We start from the raw sequence: 20,327 nt of genomic DNA, 5'->3' as shown, positions 1-20,327 counted from the left end.
GACTTCTTGATAACCTCTAAATTCACCTCGCATGTTTCCTCTCAGGCATTTTGCAAGCTGTGAACTCTATAAGCACATTTGTCTCATCATGCATTTCATTATTTGATTTTATATCATTACTCCACGAAGCATCTTAACACGTATTTAATGGCCGTGTTTTATATCCCCCTTCAATTATATTATTTCCCTCACCATTCTTTTTTCAATCTTTCCCTCCCGAATTCCCCTACCCACACAGAGTAGCATGCCAGCGAAATCTAAACGTCGGCACAATTCTCTGTTTTTCCATTAAAAAGTCTCTCTCTCCCTCTGTCTCAAAAAAATTATCTTCGTGAATTTTTTGAAATATATCATCATTAATAATAGCTTTTTTTTCCTCTTCAGTAAGTAGTGCTTCCTTTGTTTCTTTTCACGGTAAGGGGGGGGGGGGATGCTTCCTTTGACTATCTGTGCTTACTAGTGTAGTTTGTGTTCGTCCTCGTGGGTTCCACAAGACCTTAGTGGTAGCGTGCTTTGGATTTTTATATATGGTTTTTGCTTGTCTATGTGTTGTTATCCTTTTTATTACCTGTTACATTGTTCCCATTTTCAATTTCATTCCATTGGTGAAATTTGTTCACATGTTTTTAACGTTTTGTATTTGTTAAGCATGAAGTCAATTATTTATGATACATCAGCATGTATGATATAATATTCAATGAATGCCGCATACTGCATGTTGCCCAGAAGAGGGCTTCAGGCCCAGTCAAGCTAATTTGTAAGTAACTTAGCCGGAAGTCTTCTTCTCTCGTCTTCAATTTTTGAACGTTTTGAATTGAACTGAATCCTCTACGCTTTCATTTGTGTGAGTGCCTGTTGACTCCCTTCTTAAGTAGAGAAACAAAATATGAGGCCATATAATTACGCAAGCATATATTTATTTGTTTATTTAGCTTGGCAGGGATTTCGACCTTCTTTTTTGTAGTCGATGAAAGACAAGGCCAACGACGACGAAGACAGAACGTTGATCGGTCTAGTAGTAGAAGAAGCATGTGCGCAGGTACGCAACAATTGAGCGAATTTGTCATCGAAACAGGATCCTGCCATCGGAACAGTTCTGTCTTGATTCTTCCGTCTGCACCTGTTGATTCTTCCGCCGTTCCGCCGTGTTGTTGAGGCTGTTGAGGCGTCCTGTTCTGGTGTGCTGGTGTGTTGTTCTGCTGCTGGTGTCCTGACTGCTGGTTCCTGTCTTTTCTGCGAGCCTACCCGTTCTCTCCAGTGAGGCCATTTCACGTCGGGGGATTGGCCAGTAGTTTTAAACCGGAATTAGGGTTCATGTACAAATAGGCCTATAATGTATCTAGCATCCTCAAGTGGGAGTTCGGAATCCTGGTTTGCCAGTCTGCCGGCTCAAAGCTTGGACTTGGAATCTTTTGGAAGGAATGGAATAAGCATAATACCGGTGGCATTTGAACCAATGGGGGTGGATTCCTGAAGTTGAAAAATCCAAAAATAATCCAGGAGCAGCTAAAGGCTTTCACCCCCCACTACCTAGAAATCTCTGAGGTGCGTCCGTTTTGCAGGAGAGGTATCCTATGTAAGTCATCGAATATACAGTGTGTGTCGGACTTGCTTCGATGCACATCGTTTGCATCACTGCCAGTAAAGCTTTTATACCTGAACAGCTGGCATGTGCAAAAGGTATTATACGCGGCGTGGATTCGTCGGCTTCTCCGCAAGTAATGATCGAGAAATTTAACGAGGCTGGCGTTGTAATTATATCAGTATTCCGTTGCAGCAGGGATTCTGGTGGCTCCAGAGTGCCGACAGAATCGATGATAGCGACGTTTGCCGGGGCTAACTGTCCAACAGAGATTAAGGTATGGTCCATTGTGTACCGTGTAGATCCCCTGCAGCCTCGCCCTTTGCAGTACAAAAACTGCTGGCGATTTTGATACAGCAGCAAGGCGTGCAAATACGCAACACGCTGCAGACTGTGCGGAGACAACCATTCATCTGAGATTTGCACGTCTGCTGTGGGGATTTGCACACTATGTCACGCAGATCACCCTGCTGATGATGATGCATGCCCAAAACGTGCAGATGAGCAAACTGTTCTCGACATTATCCTCCATAAAAAGTGCGCTAGAGCAGAAGCCTATGCACAGCTAGACCATAAGAGGAATTCATATGCAGATTGTGTAAAAACACTAGGTGCGGATGTGGAAGCAGTCCTAACAAAGTGGGTTGTCTCAGCTAGAGAAATCACTTGAGGGTGTCTTCGAGCGTATGTTAATCACGTTTACAGAAGCTGTGTCATAGCTACAAAGTTTGGTTCTACCGGAATTGCAGCTTTGCAAGTTGGCAACCCTGGTATAGCTGAATGTCATGCTCCTATGGTTGCTAGGGCCTCTGTTGATGGAGATTCTTTCCAGACGACGCCTACGTTTTTTTCTTCAATGAAAGTGCAGGGTCAGGGTCCTGTGGATACCCACGTGTCAGCCGTTTACCTATTGGATGTAGGGATGACATGTTCATCCTAAAAGCGCCGTGCTTCTTCCTCTCCCTCAAAATCCGCCCATTCTAACACTAAAAGTAAAGAAGGTTCTCCTAATCTTCAGAATAACATTGATGTCTTAAAGGAGGCTGTTACAGCCTCCCGGATTCTACAGTAATCATGGCGGGGTTAAAAGTATTACAGTGGAATTGTCGTTCAATTGCATCTTCGTTTAACGATTTACAGAATCTTATCTCAAATTTCAACTCGGACATAATTTCACTACAAGAAACTTAGCTTTTGCCAAACTGGCCATTTTCTATCAAATCTTTTAGAACGTTTCGATCAGATCGCACTAGCAGCCGGGGTGGCGGCTTGCTAACATTAATTTCGTCAAAAACATTTTATCGGGCGAAGGTGTCACACAAAAGTTTACAAGTCTGCGAACTGCTTGCAGTTGATATCGCAATTCCACAGTGTGCTCCTTTCACTATTGCAAATGTCTACTTCCCAACAGGTGAACGTACAACAGATTGTTTGTGTGATCTATTGAGTTCAACCAACAGACTGATTATTGCTGGCGATTTTAATTCACACCATGTTATTTGGGGTTACTGTTCAGATATACGAGGGCAGCCGCTTTGGAACCGGATGTCTGTAAATGATGCGCTTTGCTGTAATAGTCCAGGCATAACCTTTGCTGTAATAATCCAGGCATAACCTACATGCGAGCAGCTTCTAGGTCAGTAATTGATTTAACGTTAGCAGCAAATTGATTAAGGGTCTCATCATGGGCTACGGTGGATTGTGGTACATCTAACGACCACTTCCCAGTTGCGTGCAATATAGTATCTGCTCCCCTTAAAGTAATTACTTGTGAACAAATATTTGTCAACCATGAACTCTTTAAAAAGTTTGTGAATTCCTCCTTTTCCTCCATAGCATCACCTGAGCATTCTTAACGTGCTCAGCAAGCACTCTCCACTCTGTTAGATGCCACTGAGCTTTCAGTGTTCACTATTAAATCGTCTGTCCCTAACACAATGTCGTGCCGATGATGGAACGAAGAATGTGAAAAAGCATTCCGTCGTAGAAACGCTTCATGGAAGAGCCTTTCCTATAACCAGTGTCCCCAAAATTGGATGAATTATAAATGTTATGCGGCTTCATTAAAAAAAAATAACTATTCGTATAGCAGAGGATGAGTATAATGCTGATATAAATATTTATCTCTCTAACCCAATTAATCGGAAGGCATTGTATAGATTCATGGAACGCAACAAAAGTTCATCTACACCACATGTAACCGAGTCCGAGGTGTTATCACCCCATGAAGCAAAATATAAACTTGAACAGATTGCGAACGGCCTTGCTATTCGCTTTCAAGCGCAAACGGTGGTTCCATTACTTCGACCTACGCCCTGTACTGATTTCATTGCAGTTGAGCCATCGGAATCGCATTGTATAGCGGCTGCTCTGAAACCTGCAGCTTCTGGGTGTGACGGTATTACAGTCTCTATGCTGAAAGCTTTAGTGCAAGACCACAACTCGGAAGTGTTGAGTATTGTAATTTTTTTCCTGGAACGGCTTGGTTACCTGAAGACTGGAAAGTTGCTAAAATTATACTAATCCCCAAAGATCCGAAAAAAGGTTTTGGTTTGGATAATATTCGGCCGATTTCTCTAACTTGAAATCTAGTGAAACTTATTGAACGCATAGTTCACTCGCGCCTCAGAAACCATGTTATGACCCTGAATGCATTTAGGGATGCACAAATTGGGTTTCGTCAAGGATGCTTGATTTGGACGACTCATACAGATTTGGAGAGTAGAATTAGGTTAGCAATAAAGCAGAAAGAAGTGTCGGCATGGTCACTTTGGATATCGCTAAAGCATATGACAGTGTAGAACACTTTATACTGTTGAATAGGAGAAACGCAATTAGGCCACTTTTTTTACAATTTTGCATGGCTAAAAGAATACTTAAGGAATAGGAAATATTTCTGCGCTAGAGGTCCTTTAACTTCTGAAACTAGAGGCGTGCCTCAGGGATCGGTGCTATCTCCATTGCTATTTAATATAATAATGAGGGATATTCCTGTTCATCCGAATATAAAAATGCACGTGTATGCGGATGATATTGCCTTTTTCTCTCTGCACGAAATGTTCATTCTTTATACCAGTCATTGCAAGCCTACTTGAATACCCTTGAAGTTTGGCTGGGTGAAGTAAAATTAATTCTTAACGTGAACAAATCCTCAGCACTCGGTTTCCCATCGGCACACCCTCTTTATATCGCCCTTGCGTATTGCGGTTCACAAATCCCATAGGTTGAATCCTCAAAGTACTTGGGTGTATTATACCACTCGCAATTAGACCGGCGGCCTCATATCAAAAGTAATTGCCTGAAAGGTGAGCGAGCCCTTGGTCGTCTGATTCGAATTAGCCATAAGAAATTCGGTATGCGCAGAGATACTCTTTTGTTTCTCTATAAAACTTAAATGAGACCAATTCTGCAGTTCGGCTGTGTTCTTTTCTCGGGCAGTCCTAAATACAAACTATGACCTTTGTTGCTACTGGAGAGGCGCGCTTTACGACTATGTTTGGGGTTGCCAAGAACAGTTTCAAATGGAGTCCTCTATTTAGAAGCCCGTGTACGCAACTTGAACTCTCGATTTGAGCTCCTCACTGTGCGAACCTCTTTACGAGCACTGGAACCTCTGTCTGGAGTGGCTTCTCCCATTTTTATTACACACCAAGCTCAGTTTCTAGATTATCATTGGCCGCAATATAAGCAACCACAATTTGCATTTACTCGGTCCTTGCTGTCCAAAATTGCAGTTTCGCTTGTCAGTAAGACGTGTTCGCAATTTTCAAGCTTTTTCCGCACTGTGCTTTGACCAGTCGTTGCCATCTAATGCAAAACACTTGACTATCGCTGTAATAAATGGGCACCTTGAAGATTATCTGTTACAGTATCCACGACACGTAGCTATTTTCACAGATGCCTCACAACGGAATGAAAAAGCAGCAATAGGTATTTATTCCCAGGCACTCGATTGGAGTTTTTCTGTACGAATCCCCGATTACACACCAATATTTACTGCTGAATTGCTTGCAATTGGTTTGGCCCTTCAAAAAGTTCCCGGTAATGTTACTCACGTAATCATACCCTCTGACTGCCTGTCAGTCTTGGCAGCATTAGAAAGCCCGAAAATGCGTCTTTTGAAGAAAATCTAGATATTTTTCCTTCCGTTACATTTTGCAGGAAGTACGTTTTTAGTGGGTTTCGGGACACTGCGGCATCGCTTCTAATACAATAGCGGATTATTTAGCAAATGCAGCTCTCAATGGGCCTGTTGCCGATGTTGTACCCAATACTATTTTCCTAAATATATGCCGTTTTGAATGGTTTCAAACGTTAAACTTCTTGAGCCATGAGCCACTCCTTGCGACTACGGATTTTAACCACTTAAATTTCCATTGGAATGTCCGATGTTGTACCTCGAGGCAATGACTCTCCATGACGCTCATGCGTTGTAGAATTCCTGGCCTCAATCTTTATTTATGGCGCTCTGGATTCACGCTGTCGAATTTTTGTGCGTCATGTGATGACGTGGAAACAACTGAACATTACATCCTCTCCTGCCGCTGGTATGCTACTCAGAGAAGAAATTATTTAGAAATACCTCTTGCTCACCTAGGATTGCCATTTACCATTTCCTGTCCTCCTCCCCTTTGGTGTAACAGTCAAAGGGTATGCCCTAAAACCGGTGTGTGAGTTACTTCACAATTATAATAATGCTACAGGAAGATATTTTACAGTTTTAATCATTTTTTCATTGTTTTCTTTTACTATCGCCTCAAAATTCCAAAGTATTTCAGCAACACTAATTCCTCATCAATAGGTTAGCTATCATACAGTCAAATCGTCATTATCAATTATATTATGTCACCTACAATAAATTCTGGCCAATCCACCACTGTGGTTTATGTGGCATTATAACGAAGGGGAAGAAGAAGAAGTTGTTAAAAAAAAGTCATTTCAGCGACTGAGTTCAATTTTGTTGATTCTTAGCTGACTTGCTCGATCCTCGTTCGGCTCGATCATTCATCGTCTTTGACCGTGTCTTTTGCACCTCAAAATGTTAAAATTAGCTATGGTCTGTATCTCAAGGCACTTTTATATAATAATATAGCATTTCAGTGAAAGCTACAGCCCTATGAAAGTGAACTTTGTGGTAGCCGCCAAAATTGTGTTACGTCTAAAGACGTGCTTTATTAACTCACGATTATTGACATAGATGCGCAGGAATATAATAAAACAAATACAACCTTGAACATTAGCAAAGTGACGGGTCTCCATTCAGCCATCGCGGTGTCTTCAAGCGTAGAAGGTGGTGATTATAAAATGACATTAAAATAAACTTAGCGCAGCACCTGCAAACGAAACGCGGTGAGACTGTAAGAGGTGCATGCCTTTACAACACAAATCATCAAAGCAGAAAAAAAAAAAGAAACGTGGACAAGGTAACTGCAACGCGAAACATAAAAATTACCTGATGAACAGGGCGTTCAAACGGGGTCCTTTACCTCTTACAAGGAGTGTTTATTGCTCGCTCGAAGTTAAAATCAACCACACAATCGTTCAGTTTTTATCGATCAAGATCTTGTGTACCATCATAGATTTTTGCAAGTAATTCTAAATCACTCCATATTTCTTTGTTATTCTGAATCACGTGGCCCTTATCATAACATTGCCATATGACGATACACGATTGCTTCGAAGTTACATAAAATTCACGTGAAGCTATATAAACCACTTTTCTTCTTGTTTTTTTTTATTTCGTGCCTCATGGCATGTTATTTCATCAAATGACTAGTTATGATTACATAACTCGCTACAGCGTTATATGCCTGAGTATTATGCTGCTTAAATTACCACTGAGCTACTAACGATAATATATGGCTGATGAGACGCCCTACACCCTCGTACGACATCACGTAGCGTTTTTTTTTTTTTTTTTTTTGGGGGGGGGGGGGGGGGGGGACCACGACTAAATCCCAGAGACACATTCTACGGACAGCTTCCACCACAGGGATTTTGCTTCTCGTGAGGCATATAAGGCTTTCGCTTAAGATGAAGCTTCCTCGTGTTTAACCCCCTCATTTTTTTGCCAGTGAGCGTCAAGCTATCTCAAACGTGCCACGTTATTTATCGGAAGCTTTGTGTTCGATGAAGCACTCTGGCCTGCGCATAATACGTGCGCTTGCTATGTCACAAGAAGATTGATATCACATTGATATACAGGCGCAATATATTCCGGTGCTTCTGTTGCTTGTCTTAAAACGAAGTACGATAGTTTGGTGTTGCATGCCTTGAAAAAAGGAAATATGGCTTAGCTGAATTATGCCTGGATATACGTAGCGAAAAGCAGTGACTACCTCGGGATCAGAAGTTAATTTCTCCTGTCTTCTGTGCCGTTCGCCAGCAGCTAAACTCTCCTTGGCTTCCATGTTGAACGCGTCTAAGTTCACCTGCGTTCTATAATTCGTTTACAGGAGAGGATACATGATAAACGAACTCGCCTAATAGCGGCCGTTATTGAAATTACGGTCACACTAAAAAAAAAAAAAAAAAAAGTTGGGGAAGGGGGGGGGGGGGGGGGGCGCTTGCAATGTTCAAAGCAAGTACAACCTATTTTACCATGTGCAACATTTACGTACGTACGATCTGCTTTCTCTCTGGAAGTACGAATTAGGAACAAAAAGAAGTAAGATACCGACAGATTATCCGGTTACAAGATAATACCTTAACATACATGTCGCCCTCCCAATTTTCCTGCTTCCTTCTTTCGCACTGGTAATTTTTCGTGATAACTACCTTTTCTTCCTCAAAACATTCGCGAATGATTTTATTTTCGTATGCTCGCAGTGTTCTTCCTGCTGATTTTTTGTTCTTTCGGCATTCAGCCTTACACCGTCCTGTTTATTTCTTGATAGCCATAACGCTCCGCTACGTATTGTTGCTTCCTTCAATTCTTTCATTAATTGTTTTCTTTCTTTCAAGGACCGAGTGGGCAGCAAAATGTATCGCGCTATATGCGTTGCAAAGCATTAGCGTTCTTTTCAATACTCCCCACTGAGCGCTCACATTTTGGGAAATAACACAAAAAGGCAGAAGGACGGGGCCTCGTATCTACTTGCAACAGCTTGGCTTATGTATCTCGATGCGAGGAGCGTCCATGAAACGTGGAAAGCTCGCCCGAATGGACGGGAAAGCTCAAGAACAAAAAGTCGGGAAAAAAATTGACATGCCGGAGGATCGGTGATAATACGCAGTTCTCATGAGCGCCAGACATTGAGAAGAACACAAAAGAGAAGAAAAGCGCGGAATATTATAGAGAATACCAGAAAGAGAAGAATGTAAAGGAGATTGGAGCCGAGGGTTATTAGATTTTTGATTAAAAAGAAACAGCAACATGGCTTCAGTCTTTCGATGTGCGAGGCTGGATGGCGGAACTGGGCCCGATGAAAAGTAACAGAAAATAAGAAGAAAAATAGAAAGCACGGGCTGGAAAGTAATGAAGACTAGGGGAAAAGTGCAGACACGGGTACAGACACGGGTGAGAATTGCTGCCGAAGACTGTTTGTCGGTATTCCGACCAGTGTTATATAGCGCTCGCGATTACTGCTGGAACAAAGGGCCTCCTCACTCTCCTTTCCTGCCTCCAATTTGTGAGCGAACGTAATTGCAACAGAAGGCGGGCAAACGGAGAAAAAGAGGAATTTGAATCGTTAAAATCGAGTGGCGCGATGGCAGCGAGAATTAGCGTGGACTGAGACAACGGTCGCGCTTGTTTTTCTTTCCTTTTTTTTTTTTATGCATCTTCATTTGCACTTCTTAAAATGGGTCGATGCTTGAATTTGAAAGAAGCGGGTTAGTGTTAGTCGCCCGTCTTCGACTGCTGCCCGGGGCTGTGTGCACGCCTCTGGCTTAGGATAAAAGCAGCGTTGTCAGCCTTGTTATTTGGAAGAGAGCCGTAAACGGGACATAGTGAGCCGCGCTCTGTGGCCAGTGACATGGAAGCCAAAAGACGGTTCTAGAACTACGTCCTTCTTCCTTTTTTTTTTTCCTTTGACGTATTGCGTGCAGTGTGCCACTACTGAAAAACCCAAAGTTCTACGGGGCAATAACCTCACACATTCGCATCAAATCGCGTAGACTCTCATATGGTGTACATCATTATCATAAAATATCTCCTATAATTTATGATAATGTACAAGAAACTATGAGATCTTACGCAATTATATGCGACATTTAGGTGATTTCGTATGTGAATTGAGTGCGATTGTGTGAGAAAATGTGAGGTTATTGCCTCATAGAATTTTTTCAGTAGGGGCAGTTAAGGGCTTTTTCCCTTCTTATTTTTGGTTTCACTCTCTAGCCTCACAAACAGGAAGTCAAACCGGTATATTTTTCAGATTAGATTCAGGTTGGGGTTCACGCCTTTAGGGTTAAGGTTAGGTTTCGACACTGGAGACGCATTCATTTCCAGTTCGACCCTGCGCGAACTGGTTCAAACGGATTCCAACGTGCTCAAAAAAAAAAAAAAAAAAAGAAAAGAAAACGAAAAAAAAAAAACGTTTGGCGCTCTTCTACCTTTACTTTTCAATACTGAGTATTTCGTGATTCATTCTATAACAAAAGCTGAAAATTCATATAATTTTTGTTGTTTGTCATAAGATGTTGTGACGTGGTCCAACTGATTATGCTGACCGCAGAAAAATGTTTATAATAATCTACCAATGGCTATAGTAGGGTCACGAAGAGTCGGACACGACTGAACGACCGAACTGAACTGAACTGATAGCAGGATATAAAAATAATTATGATTATTTTCATCCTCGTATAACGGACTTCAGCTACTGAGCGCGAAAAGCAGTTTTAAGAAAATAATGTTTTCTGCTACGCTTCGCAGGTACTAAAAATGTCACACCTTTAAGGCGACAGCCTTTCTAAGCTATGTCGGCTGGGTCCTGTGTACAGCACGTGTCCACAGTCGTTGCGTCGTGCTGAGAAGGGTTAGGATGAAACGTATGGTTGGGACCGATAGAGGATGATGTGAGATTCAATGCACATGGTAACTAGCGCTAAATACAGGGACAGAGGAGACACCATGAACGCTTGAGTTTATTCCAGACAACACATTCAATATATAGGCAAACAATGTAAAAACATCAAACCCTAAAGCGCAAGTGCAGCGGTACTTTCTTGCTCGGGAATTGTATTTCTTTGGATGATAGAGATAACGATGGCTTTCTTACGCACGACTTTCTTCCAGTATTAATGAGAAATGCTTCGCTCCTTCTGGTCTGACCTTGAAAAAAAATGACCCGTGTCTGATTGTATATCGGAGCACAATTATATTCACAGCGTTTACAATGCGCCGCCAAGTGTCCCGAGCCTAACATTGCCTCGACTGCCGGACTGTGCTCAATTAGCCGAACATTTATACAACGGCCAGTTTGGCAGGCCGATGTATCAATTCCCACATGACAAGGAAATTCTGTAGACCACATTGGTCTTGCAGGCCACATACGGCATTTAATGTTTTATTGGGCAATGGCGTTTTTCCTTCTCTGAGGCATATCATTAGCAGCCTTGCACAGTTTTCCGAGTTTATCTGGTGCAGTGAGCACAAGTCGGACATTGCCTTTCTCCGCCACCTTCTTTAGGCGGTGTGTCAGCTGATGAATGATGATGATGAGCAGTGCCACGCATTTAGCCCGCCCATGAGCTTGCAGCTCAGTTGTCGTTGCCGGTTTCCCAGATTTTATCAATTTTAACAGGCCTTCAGTAACGGATGTCACCATCTCCCTAGGAAAATCTGCCTTCATCATGCGATCTGCCTGCAGGTGCAGGCTTTCAGTCACCTTGTGTGAGCAGTACTTGTCTAGGGCGGCACGAAGGCATGTGTTGGCGATTCCTCTCTTAACTAATTTAGAATGGGCCGAATTAAAATTCAAAATTTCTTTTTTAGACCTTGGCTGGTACATATAGCACACGCGTGCGTCACTTAGAAAAAGCCCAACGTCCAGGAGCCCATCTTTAGCAAGCTCATGTGTGAAATTAAGAAAATGGGCACAAGACATAAAAACTTCCAGGGTTCGTTCTACTAGGACATTCTTTTCATCATCCTGATTAGTTCTTGCAACTACCAAAAAGTCGTCGACATATCTGATTGCTGCAGGGACTGCATCTTCTATTGTGGAAGTATATTTCTGATCAACTGGACAGAGAGGGAGAGGCGCGGTTTCTGCAGCGCTGGCACACCCGTTTCTTCGTCGTTCGGGACGGCAGGTTTGTTATGCCAGTTTTGCCATACGAACCCCCCCTTCTATTGTTTTCCCCTCTCTGGGGAATCATGTTTTTCATTATGTATATGTGCCATAGAGTGTTTTGTATACTGCTTTGGTCTATGATTAATGTGCGTTTTTATATATATGTACGTACCCAATAAATCCTCTTTACATGAATATGATTAGAATCTTATCGTTGTCAAGGTGCGCATTGAAGCGCACCTTGACAACGATAAAACCAAGTTGGTGTTTATAGCGTTCGTGGTGTCCGCTTCTCCTCTGTCCCTGTCTTTAGCGCTACTTACCATGTGCATTCAATCTAAAGAACATCAACTAGCCCAACTTTCTGCTTTAGATGATGTGAGAATGATGCAGAAAAAAACAATTGTCAATATGATGATTAGTTCATTACTTCGAGCCACAAATGTAAAAGTAAGAACAGTCACACGTCTAAAAAGCCAAACAGTCATATGAATGATGTCGACGTCCAAGGGATGTGATGTCATGTCAACCGGAAGTGGATGTGTTTCTGACCTAACAAGCCATATAAATGCGTGATAGCGATAGAAAGTGTCTACTGAATGTCAAAATCTCCCGTCGGCGGGATTTGTCCGCGAGATTCTGCGAGTGAAAGATACTGCGCCTTTTCTTTCCTGTAAACGAATTATAGAACGCTGGTGAACTTGACGCGTTCAACGGAACGCTGGTTGTGTTCGAAAACTGGCGCGCGGAGTACCGTGTGTAGCAGCAACGCTCAGGCTTTCGCATTTCTCCACTGTATATTCCGCAGTGTTCCCGGCAGTGTTCTCGTAACTTTTTTCATGACCGAGATTCTTCAAGGATTTCATGCGGAGTCTGCACGGCTGAACTCTGCCCGAGACCACGGATCAAAAAGGACAGGACTTCACCTGCGTGGCAGATAGCGACGAATTATGATTAAGAGCGGGGAATTAAGGGGGTAATTAAGATTACATTTGTAGATAAAGAGAATACTGTACCTATTGCATGTAACAGGGTCCTTCAAAATATGTGCGAACACGGCGAAGCGTGCCCGCGCTCCGCGGAGCGTCAGCGCATCCGGCGCGGTCGCGCATCGAAACAATGTGGCGCATGCGCACAGCAGACTGGAGGCGGTGCTTTGTGTCGTCTGCTACAGCACGGAAGCGCGCCGTGCTTGCTTTGCTGGGAAGCGCATCTACACTGTGTGCTGACAGCGCCCAGACGCACCGAGTTGGCAATGTCGCATTTTACTGACTGCATCGCGTTGTTGGTACCGCATGCGGCCACTCAGCAGCGCGTGTTCCCAGTGCAGCGTACTTGGTTAAATGCAGGTGTTTCAAATTTCTCAGCTCTATTCTGGATTAGTTTATGCTGTTAAATGCCCAAAAGGCACTCACGCTATGGGAGGCGTCGACGTAGTAGAGGGATCTGAATCATTTCGACCCCGGCGATACTTAGCATGCACGGATATAGCACATTAAATGACCGTCTTTCCTTTCTACAACCCCACTACAACAACTACAACCCCACACATCAGGTATCCTTTCAGGGACAAAAAAAGTTTGACATCAAGGTAACGCATCTAATTGAGAACGCAAAACTGATTGTAGGAAATAAAATTCATGATCCACCGAGTCTGTTCAGGATTTGCTCTTGCGTGGAGTTTTATTTTCTCCTATGTGCTGCTCTTAAACGAGTTCCATGGCCAAGGTCAGTAGCTGGTCGGTTCGCCACCTGCGTTTATGACGGCTTTCATCCTGTTCTGGATGGACCTGTATAGGGACCTACAAAGGCTCGCATTGGACCTTAGCCACTCCCACTCCTATTGGACAACAATCCATAGTACGTCCGCTGAGAGGCCGTGCAGCTGTCGGCCGGTCATAGCGCTCTTCATTACGCCCCAAACATTCTCTATAACATTTAGGTCAGGGGACTGAGCAGGCCATTCCAACACTGCGATGTCGCGGAGCTCAAGAAATGCAGCGACTTTTTTCGATTTGTGTATTGGGGAGTTATCATGCTGCAGAATGAAGTAGCTGTCAGGAAATGGTCCTCCTAGAAGGTACGGGAAGAGCACATCGTCCAGGATTGAGCAGTTGGCCTCTCCATTGAATCGGCTCTCTAGACGAACCAGGGGTCCCAGGCCTTCGGCGGTCACAGCGCCCCAAACATTCACAGCGGAACCGGCCGCTGGCAGCGACTTGCTGCATGTACTCAGGCATATATCTGCAGAATACGAAAAAAAAAAAAAACATTTGTTAGCGTTGGTAAAAAAATGCAGGTGCAACCAACAAGCTAGAAGGAACAGAAATATCAATTAATATCTTTTAGGATTGTCTAGCGGTCATTACCGGGCCACCTAACACAATCACAAGAAAAATTGCGAACGAGGCCATTCTTTTATGAATTCACTTGTTTTGAGAGATCATCAAATGTTCCGAGACTCAGGCAAAGCATGATTCCTGCGTATGCCACAGTCTAAATATTGGCTCTCTATCCACACCTATTTCTTGATGAATGAATGAATGAATGAATGAATGAATGAATGAATGAATGAATGAATGAATGAATGAATGAATGAATGAATGAATGAACTTTATTTCCGTCATCATGGAGCCTCACGGTCGGGGTGGAGCAATTAGGAGGGGGTGCCTCCCAGCCGGCTCTCAGCACTGGAGACCGCGGAGAGAGTATTGTAGTAAGCTGTCTCCTCCTGACGGCTGATGAACCTTTGCTGATCAGAGTCGTGGCTCCGGATCAGCTCTTCTCAGGTGGCAAGGTCTGGGATGCTTTGTGATTTAGCCCCAGGTGAGTCCTGACACTCCAAATTATGTGATTTTGCGAACTCATTCTGTGGAAGCTACTGCAAAGCTCAGGCTCCCACTGTCTTCATCGTGTAGTAAGGAGTACGAAAAGAATCTGTTGACCTGAAGCCTCCTCCGGGCCCTGCACTCCTTTGGAGTGAGTGACCTATCCGGAACTGAGAATGTTATCCTATTCAATCTAGGTGTTTCGGTTTTTCTTTATACGTTATGCGAGGGTCTTTATTCCCACTCAGGGGCACTTCCAGAGCAGCTCGGATGTATAATTCTCGAGCGAGTCTGTGAGCAGCCTCATTCCCCGGAATACTCTCATGAGCAGGAACCCACCCATATTAGGGAGTCCTCTCTGCTTCAGGGGTAATTTGGCGGCTTGACTGGAGACCGCCCCCTTACAAAAGTTGTGAACAGCTGCCTTACTGTCAGACAAGATGATCTTGGCTTTGGTACTGACCCACGCTAGGGCAATAGCAGCCTCGTTTGCCACTAACAAATTCCTAATATTAATCGATCCTACAGTCACTTTCTCCCCATTCCCATATTTCGTGATAAACAATGTACGCGCCAACTTATAGTATTCGATGTTTATAGATTTAAGCCATAACTGACAAAAACTGAAACTTCAGTTATTATGGTTGCAACGTTCGTCACTAATCAGAGCTGTACTGTTATTTTAGACAATTGCTTTATTTTTATCGAAGTGTAAAATGAAATGTTGCTTAATGTACGCGCTTTGCAAAACTACAGTTGCTAGGCCACTGCAAAAATTATTATTGATACCTGCTAGAACAAGCATATAAACGTTTAAATCTTAATAACAGTAAATACTAGTGCCTAAAATGATCCTTCATTTTAGGATACACTTGCTTAAATGATTACACTCACCGGCAGTTTTCAGGCCGCCAGACTCGCTGACGCTGGTCCCACCTGGTCGTGAAAGCAGATTCATCAGTAAATACGACCTTTCCCCAGTGCTCCTCTGTCCAGTGCTCATGATCTCGGGCAAATGCCAGGCGCTTGTCCTTGTTCTTCGCGCTCACAAGTGGCTTCTGTACAGCTATTCTTGACTTGAGGCCAGCCGCGCGCAGGCGACGCCTCACTGTTGCGTTCGACACACCCGGAAGCCCGACAGCGTTCTTAATTTCAGTCGAACTGGCAGTGGGCTTTTCCACAGCGGCCGCAACTATGTTCATGTCGTCGTCTTCATTGGTGACTTTGGGACGGCCTGTCCGCGGTCGATCCGTGATCCTTCGCTCCTTTCGGTATGCCCGAACGATCCGATTCACGGTCGAAAGTGGTCGATTTGTTAGCACTGATATCCTCCTCTGGGAGTATGCTTGTTGGCTTAGCGCTACAATTTGCCATCCTTCGCTCTCCGGGACACGAGACATCGCTTGCTCTCCCTAGCTTCGGCTAAAAATGACGCCCCCCAATACTGTTACACCGCTTTTATTACTGGGGCAGCGTAAGAAATAAGCATGAAAAGAAAAAAGTGACATCATTGCTTTAAAACTGATAGCTTGGTGTTTGTCAGCCGATGAACATAAAGAATGTGCAGTGGATCGTGCTTTCACAAGTCATCCGAGAATCGTTCACTACTACAGAGCAGTCGCTTAGCTTGGCACGAATTTGCAGCAGCTTATCAGCCGCGCAAAGCAAGCAAAGCAAAGCTTCCCAGCAAAGCAAGCACGGCGCGCTTCCGTGCTGTAGCAGACGACACGAAGCACCGCCTCCAGTCTGCTGTGCGCATGCGCCACATTGTTTCGATGCGCGACCGCGCCGGATGCGCTGACGCTCCGCGGAGCGCGGGCACGCTTCGCCGTGTCCGCACATATTTTGAAGGACCCTGTACATACGGCGATTTAAATTTTTTTTTTTAGATTTGACCTCATTCGATGCAGCACGTATTTATTTAGGTTAACACTTTCATTAACTTCAAAGACACCTTGTGTTCCGGTTATCACTGATCCCTGACGTCACAAAGCCACATTGGCCCCATGTAGTCTGCCATTCGCTGTTTGCTGAATCGAGGATCTAACATGTGCGCCGTAGATGGTGGCCGCTCAGAAGCTCTTTTTTTAGTGGAAAGAAAACTTGTTTACATGTTTTGTTCCTTTTTCAAGCCTTTTGCTTAGCATAGGCCAAGAGCTCAGAGATCCTCAGTGACAATGGCTTTCTACTGGCTTCCCTGAAGTTATTCAGGCGGAAGCCCAAATCAGTAACATCATATTGTAAAAATGAAGCATTCTTTTAGAAGCATACTATTAGAATGTTGTCGGAGGAGCCTCTATTTGACTCCCGCCCTGTAGCCTTTTTTTTTTTTTTTTTTTTTTTTTTTACGCCGTGTGGTGTTTGTACAGAGCGCACCCTGAAATGTCGCGCAGATGGGGGCGCGTCCTAGTTCACCAACCGAGGCGGCCAGGAAAGAAACACGTGAAAACCGAGACGGGCGGTTGATAAAAGAACGAAGAAAGAGTGTAATTGCGCTGATTATTATTATGTGCGCGAAATAATACTGTCTTCTTGGCGGTAATTTATACTGCTGAGCGACTAAGAAAGCAAGCGCTTCGCCGCGGAGAATTTTTTTTTAATAACGTCAACTGTTTACTGCCTCAGGACATAATGAAATATTATCTAGGACTTATCTAGAGAAATGCTGTAGGCCTTCTCTCGAAATAAAGTTGTTTTCTTTGTTTCTTTGGTGCCGCCTCATCACTGCACGTCATGTGAAACCTTGCAAGGGGCAGATACAGCATGCGAATGCTAATAATACGTGTTTACCGCGGCGTCCTGTATCTCTCCGGCCTAACCGCTCAGTAGTTTGTGGTGAAGCTGCACACGGAGCTTTGATATTGCGGTAACGTTTATTTGCTCGTAGTAAGTTAGGTAAGGGTGCTATACCGTATGAAAAATGAGTGGTATTGCTCCAGCCAGCATTTCTTTGCTGCTGTTTCTTTGACATGTACGAGAATGTACAGATGCGGGCATAAGTAAACGGAGCACGCCTTTCCGTTCAGATTAAAATCACGCCTTTTGCACTGGAGTTAACAAAACAAATTTGTCCTACGGAAAGGGCACTGGCGTCTACTACCGGATCGTGTATACCAAGACTGCCAGTTTCAATTATGCAACGCGTGAGAAATGGTAGAAGAAAAAAATGTGCTCCGGTTACTTTTGCCCACACCGGTACGTGCAGGATATAAAAAGGTGCACTGTGCTTGAAATGCAGGCGCCACAGTTTGATAGGCGATATAAGGTTCCAGGGAACGAAAGATCGTCCTACGCCTGGCGGAGCAGGCTTACTCCAAGACCTTCTCTGCGGCCACGGAGCAGGAAAGCCGGCAAGGAGACCCTCCCCCCAGCTGAGCCCCTGCCTCGAGGTCCATGTCGGTGTAAATAAAGTCTTCTCACTCACTCACTCATAAAAAGAAAGGACCCTAATGCGGCGGTGCTCGTAAATAAATCACAACAAAATTTGCCTGCCGTTAGCTTGTCAAGTCGGATGAACACAAATCGATAATTTGTTGATGTGACTGGCACACACCATGCGAACAGCAACACGGCTTAATAGCGGAGGTTCGAAATGGCTGGCAGGAAGGAAGAGGAGCGCATTGGAAGTGCAATTATATCTGAGTCATACCCAAGAGTAATGTTTGCAATTGTTCAAAAACTTTTCATTGTCAGTAAGGAAACGAAACGGCATTATTAACGCAGCAGTGTGATGAGTCCCGGTAACTTAATCCCATAAATAACAAGTCAACTTTAACGCTACGGCAATGCAAATAAACTTGCTCCAACACAACCGTGCGGTGAAAATAGAGAGTTTTAGAATAGGGGGACCCTATCGGTTAGGGGGATAGGGTAATAGCGGGGCGCGAGTGCGCATGCGCAGAACCCAAGCGGGCCTTGGGTTTTTGGTTCAGCGGACGACGGTCACCCTATCTCGGCGAAATAGCGTGGGGGTCGGGGAAAATGGCGGCGTCCGGCCAAGCGGCCCCACCAAATGTAAGCGATAAAACGCCCCATATTTTCTGATCGCTTCCGGATTTACCGAGCTGCTAAGCTTAGCGAGTTCGCATCGTGTGGTTGCCATGGGGTCCAGGCATCGGAAAACGCGGAAGGTTCAAATGAGGTTTCCCGGTTCAGCCTGGATTGGTTAAGATTGATCGATTTCGTCTTGTCTGAAGAAAACAGATTATATAACTGGTATTTTTAGGATATTTTTGTACAATGACAGCAGTTTCTGTGTAATAAAATAGGATTGTTTTGGCTTTTATATATTCAAATGCTTTCACGGTTTACCGTCAGGGCGCTGCAATCGACGAACGCAAGCCCCGCTCCGCTGCGTCGGGAAAACCCCTATTCTGAAACTCGCCGGTCGGCTCGAACGTTGTGCCACGGCTCGCTATTTTCTTGGGGGCCCCAAGCCTTGGGTTCCCCTATTCTAAAGCTCCCCATTTTCGGCGATATTTTTTACGTTAGAAGGCTAGCTAAACGCGGCTGCCGTGCAGGCGCGGCCGCAGCGATACTGCGACCCCGCAATCCCCAAGGAAGCGCACGCGCGGCGGCGCGCTGGTGGGCAAAAAATGGGCGCGGCCGGGAGTGGCGAAAAAATCTGGACTATGGGGAAACTTCCCGCAGCGGCGCAGCGTTGACGGCGCCGCTGGGCCGCTGCTCCTCAGAAGGACGCTCACACTACGCCCGTTTTCCCGCTGCGTTGTCGAGGAATGCGGAGGAGGCAAGGGGTAGTCACGCGACGTCAGAGAAGAGAAAGCGCGCGCTTTTCTCGCGCACGAGTGAACGGGCTACTGTGACACTAGCGCTGCTCCCGTCAGTCGCGCAGCCGCCGCCGGGGAGTCATTTGAACTTGGACTGACGTTAGGGTCTGCGGTCGGCCCCGTTTGGCTACTGCGTTCTGCGGGACAGGAAAAATAGCTCCGGACTCCACCGTTCCGCGGAACGTCAAACAAGTCAGCCTGCGGGAGAAAAAACGGCTTCTGCGGGAGGCAGTGCGCGAAAAACGTCCAGCGTTGCGCGTTTTCCCGCTAGTTTGAGCGTGCCTTAAAATGCAGCTCAGCCAAGATTCGCTTTGCGGGCAGCCGAGGAAACCAAAATAACAAACCGAAATATTACCTATCTGCGCCGAAGTTCCCTGGGAGGTGTGGATGTCACTTGTAGCGCTTGCGAGGCTTGATGCGATTGTAGACAAGATGCCATTGCGCTAGCTACCAAACGACAGCCAAATCGGCGACGTAGCAAAGTTTAGGTACTAACGCATGACGAAGAATTTGCGGCAGCGGCAGCGCCTCCAACACTCCATCTCCAAAGAAGATCGCACTAAGAAGGCCTGGCCGAGCAAGGAAGTAGGGAGCGTCAATCGTTCAATGAAACATCAACTGTGTTGAGAAACCTCAGACAAAAATTTGCTGGTGGTTTAGCTTGATTAAACCTAGTGTGGAAGATAAAGGTTCGTTACTAATGATTACACGTGGTAAAGCTTCTTATTTACTGAAGAAGCCGGTAAAATGGAGCAAGAAGATTCGCAAAACGCCAAAAAGGACACGAAAGAAGGGAAGAAGAGGAAGACGGGAAGCAACAAGATTCGGAACGCGACAAGGAGACAGAAGGGAAGCAATAAGATTCGGAAGGCGCCGAAAAGGAGAAGAGGAC

Source organism: Amblyomma maculatum, chromosome 8, assembly GCF_055883805.1.
Source record: "Amblyomma maculatum isolate TAMU_Amacu chromosome 8, ASM5588380v1, whole genome shotgun sequence".
NCBI classification, from domain to species: Eukaryota; Metazoa; Arthropoda; class Arachnida; order Ixodida; family Ixodidae; genus Amblyomma; species Amblyomma maculatum.
This window is presented reverse-complemented; position numbering follows the sequence as displayed.